Consider the following 5000-nt stretch of genomic DNA (forward strand, 5'->3'; position numbering starts at 1 on the left):
CTTTTCATGTATTTCCTTGTTCATTGCCTTTTCTTTCTTATTACTGTCTGTCCTTCTATTCCCCTTGTTTATTCTGTTCTAGTGTTTCTGTTTCAGCCAATCCCTTGTTCATTGTTTCTTCTCCCTTGTTTCTTCGCTCCTTTTACTGTTTCTACTTCATCCAATTCTTTTTCCATTCCTCTTCTTTTTTCCTTATTTTCAGTCACACCCATTACCAGCATGTCTTCATAAGCCCTTCAGGTCCTCCTCCTCCTCCTCCTCCTCCTCCTGCCAGTCTTCCCCATGCAGTCTCAGTCTTCACAGCGGCTTGTAGACAATGAAGAGCCTCTTTCTTGTCTTCTTTGTCTTTCTTCTCTTCTTGCTTCCCTTCCTTCTCTTCGCCAGGGACGTCTCGTGCAGTGTTCTCCTCACCAGCCTCACTCTTCAGCCTTCTCTTCTTTCTTCACTCTCACTTCCGTTTTTCTCTTCTGGCTTCCATCACTCTTGCTCTTCCGTTTTCTCTTCATCATAGATTTTTCGTTACTCTCACTCTCCTCTTTGCCATTTTTTTATTTTTGTTTTCTCTTCTCATCTTCCCCGTTACTCTCGCTCTTCCGCATTCTCTTCAGCTTATGTTCCCCACCGCTCTCACTTTCCAGTTTCTCTTCATCATAACTTTTCCGCTACTCTCACTCTTTGGCTTTCTCTTCATCTTGTCCCCGCTACTCTCATTCTTCCGCCTTCTCTTCCTCACCACTCTTACTCTTCCGTTTTTTCTCAATACTGCCCTCCCCGCTCCTCTCTCTGCCCTGCGTCCTCTCCGCCTCGTCTTCACCACTTTTACTTCCCCGCTCTCCCTGCCCGTCCCCACTCTCCCTCCCCTCGCTGGCCTGGTCCCTGGGGACCAGCCGTGGGGGCGACACACTTAAGGTGTCCTCCTGCAGCGCCTCCAGCACCCCCACCAGGTCCGCCAAGGAGGCGGGGTGCGGGTGGGCGGAGCCGAGGTGCAGGACCGCCTCCTGCCAGCGCATGAGCGCACACACTGCGAGGTGGGGGGGGGGGAATGGAGTGCCCCCTCACGCAGCCGCAGCGCTTCCTTCACGGCGTTGGCAAAGCAGTGGGCGTCGCTGGCCTCGCTGGTGCGTGATGGCCAGCAGCTCGGGCGGCACCCAGGGAAAGTCCTCTGGGTGGGGTCTTGGTGAAAAGACCACCCCCCCCCTCCGGGTTGCCACGGGCGTGCCGATGCCCAGGTCGATGACGGTCGCCACGGGACCGCCGCTCGTGTCGCGCACGCACAGGTTTCTCGATTTTGAGGTCGTTGTGCGTGTGTCCCCGCGCCAGGATGGCCTGCACGGCTCGGGCCAGCTGCACGAACACAATCGCGGCGTGGGCGAAGGGCACGGACCGCTGGAAGTGCCCCTGGACGGTGCGCCCCGCGTAGCACGTCACCTGCTGGCACGCCTCCACGTACACGCCCACCAGCTGATGCACGCCTGGGATCCGGAAGCGATGCAGGTTCCGCGCCTCCACCAGCCGGGAGTGCAGGTCACGCCCTTTGAAGGTCTTGATGACCACCGCCTGCTGCGCGCGGGGTCCACGTTCCTCACGCAGGAGCCGTACTTGCCCGCGCCCAGGGCGACACACGCGGCGCCCCGCAGGGCCTGTAACTCCTCCCTCGCCAGGAGAGGAACGCCCAGGCGCTGCGGCTCTCACCGCACCTCCTCTTTCTTACAGCTGCTGTGCTGGCGCGGGCGCCATGTCAGAAAGTCATACACACTGGCACGAACGCCAGCAGGTGCACACAGGCAATACTTAAGGACCAATCAGGAACAAGATCAATGAGGAATGCAACCAATAAGAGCAAACAACGATGCTGGCAGGACGCTCAACAGAAAAAAAAAAAAAAAACTACCACCACCACCATCACCACCACCACCACCAACAATAATAATAATTCCAGTGCACAATTCAAACAGCGGGGTAAAGAAGGCAAGATTACGAACAGAACAAACACCACGGTCAGTCTAAACAGCACACGTTAGTCTTGCCTCCCCCACACCTCGCCTGCCAGACAAGCGAGTCAGAGGGAAACAATAAAAGAGTTAGTTAATCATCATGTTACTTTACACTCATAGGTACCCATTTCTCTCTCTCTCTCTCCCTCTCCCTCCCTCTCTCTCTCTCTCTCTCTCTCTCTCTCTCTCTCTCTCTCTCTCTCTCTGCCTCCTTAACCTGGCCTTATTATTATTTATTTATGAAAGTACAGAATGTAAAAACTAAATAGCCAATAGAAATCTCTCTCTCTCTCTCTCTCTCTCTCTCTCTCTCTCTCTCTCTTAGAATGACTCATCTCGATTTCTCACACGCATCTTGAACTTCTGAGGAAGAAAACCCACGCACCCAATCTCTCTCTCTCTCTCTCTCTCTCTCTCTCTCTCTCTCTCTCTCTCTCTCTCTCTCTCTCTCTCTCTCTCTCTCTCCTTCCAAATCTCTTCCTGTTCCATTGTGCTTCGTTACGTTCGGTACAAAACGTCAGTGTGACGTCACCAGCGCGTCCCACGTGTTACGGTTACGCTTGTCTCGCGCCCCGTTACGCCCCGCTGCCCACCGTTACGTGCGGGCGCGCAAACGTGTCCCCGCTTGATAGGGCATAAGTTACGGGAAGATGATGAGGCGGAGTGGTGAGGAGTTGGTGTGGTGAGGCAGTGTGTGGTGTTATGGTGGTGGTGGTGGTGGTGGTGGTAGTAGTAGTAGTAGTTATAGAAAACGCCCACACACACACACACACATTCACACACACACATTCTCTCTCTCTCTCTCTCTCTCTCTCTCTCTCTCTCTCTCTCTCTCTGTCATTCACTTCCTGCTGTTTTTATTTAGAAAGAGAGAAAGGAAAGACAATATGAGAACAATAAAAGGAAGGGAGGTCATTCTCTCTCTCTCTCTCTCTCTCTCTCTCTCTCTCTCTCTCTCTCTCTCTCTCTCTCTCTCTCCTCTCTCTCTCTCTCTCTCTCTTTCCAAAACCATACAACATTTATCACAAACATGGTATTGTATGGTAATAGTAGTAGTAGTAGTAGTAGTAGTAGTAGTAGTAGTAGTAGTAGTAGTAGTAGTAGTAGTAGTACATTGTAGTAGTTGTAGTAGTAGTAGTAGTAGTACGTGTTGTTGAACTCTATTTCTGTTGCCAAGTATCTACCACACACACACACACACACACACACACACACACACACACACACACACACACACACACACACACACACACACACACACACACACACACACACACACACACACACACACACACACACACACACACACAACACCCCCAAAAACAACCTTCCCAAAAATACCCCAAATTCAAGCTTATTTTTCCATTCACATAAAAACAAAAATAATAATAACAATAACAAACAAAATAATAATAATACTAATAATACCAAAAAACAAACAAACAAAACAAAACAAAACAAAAACAAAACAAAAAATCAACTTACAGACAAACAGCAACTAAGTCTTCACTACCACTACCACCACCAACAGGCAGACACGCAGACAGACAGACAGACAGTCAGCACGTCCTGTCAGTGAGAAGGGCGGCGAGGAACTGTGAGACTGCGCGGCGGGTTCTCCACTTACCACCTCCACTCACTCCTGACCTCTGCTGGTGAAGGTGGAGGTGGTGGAGGTGGGTGGAGGCGGGGGTGAAGGAAGTTGTGGTAAGGAGGAGGAGGAGGAGGAGTGAGGGAGGTGGGGTCAAAACCAGGCTGTGTGAGTGTGTGTGTGTGTGTGTGTGTGTACAAGGAAAGGGTGTGTGTGTGTGTGTGTGTGTGTGTGTGTGTGTGTGTGTGTGTGTGTGTGTGTGTGTGTGTGTGTGTGTGTGTGTGTGTGTGTGTGTGTGTGTGTGTGTGTGTCTGTCATGTTGAGGACGTGAGAAAGGAGGAGAAGAAGAAAGAGAAGAAGAACAAGAGAAGGAGGAGGAGTAGGAGGAGGAGGGAGAGGAGGAGGAGGAGGAGGAGGAGGAGGAAAATATGAGGTAACGAAGAGAGGAAGGAAAAAAAAGAAGAAAAGAAAGGTTAACAGGACAAACTGAACAAGCAAGGAGAAGGAAGAAGAAGAGGAAGAGGAGGAGGAAGACGGGAGGAAGGGGAAGGGGGATGAAGGGGAAGAAGGGGGAAAAGAGAAAGGGAAAAATTAAAGAGAAAGATGTCGGGAAAATTTAACAAAGACGCAACAGGGAATTTCCTATGTGCTTCCCCGCATTAACTTTCTCTCTCTCTCTCTCTCTCTCTCTCTCTCTCTCTCTCCTCTCTCTCTCTCTCTCTCTCTCTCTCTCTCTCTCTCTCTCTCATTCCTATTAACAAAACCACTCTTACTTTCTTTCCTTCATGATTACTACTGGTACTCCTACTACTACTACTACTACCACTACTACTACTACTACTACTACTACTACTACTACTACTAATAATAATAATAATAATAATAATAACAATAATAATAATAAATAACACAAACCTCTTATAGTAATGACCTTAAACAATTACTTATAGAATTAGCTTAAATTACACCTGAGAGAGAGAGAGAGAGATGAGAGAGAGAGAGAGAGAATACTTCATACTGTAGTAGTAGTAGTAGTAGTAGTAGTAGTAGTAGTAGTAACAACAATAGCAATGAAATAGTTCTTGTTGTTATCATTATTACTATTAGTGTTGTCATAGTTAATGTTGTTAATGTTACAGAGCTAAGAACAACAGTTACCAATATCCTAACCTAACCTCAACACTATTATATAAAAAACAAACAAAAAAAAAAACAAAAAAACACAGGTAATTACAATATCAGGTGTAGATTCAACGTCATTTCAGGAATTATACGCTATTACAGGTGTAGTTAGTGTCATTACAGGTGTGGTGTGTTATAAGTGACAGGTAGTCATCACAATACCAAGCGCTGTGTTAGTATCATTACAGGTGTGGTGTTGCGGTATAACAGGTGTGGTGTGCGTTATAACAGTC

At 48.3% G+C, this 5000-nt stretch overlaps 2 protein-coding genes across 7 annotated transcripts in view; one reads left to right on the plus strand and one right to left on the minus strand.

Annotated features, from left to right (window-relative positions):
- LOC135091404 (uncharacterized) overlaps positions 1-3633 on the minus strand; it is a 20464-nt gene extending 16831 nt beyond the window's left edge. For both annotated transcript variants that reach the window (XM_063989036.1, XM_063989035.1), the window contains exon 1: positions 3480-3633. The gene's annotated coding sequence lies outside the window, so the exon portion shown is untranslated. The remainder of the gene's footprint in view (positions 1-3479) is intronic.
- LOC135091403 (organic solute transporter alpha-like protein) overlaps positions 1-5000 on the plus strand; it is a 47211-nt gene that overhangs the window by 8787 nt on the left and 33424 nt on the right. The gene's annotated exons all lie outside the window — the stretch shown is intronic.

Source organism: Scylla paramamosain, chromosome 37, assembly GCF_035594125.1.
Source record: "Scylla paramamosain isolate STU-SP2022 chromosome 37, ASM3559412v1, whole genome shotgun sequence".
Taxonomy (NCBI): Eukaryota; Metazoa; Arthropoda; class Malacostraca; order Decapoda; family Portunidae; genus Scylla; species Scylla paramamosain.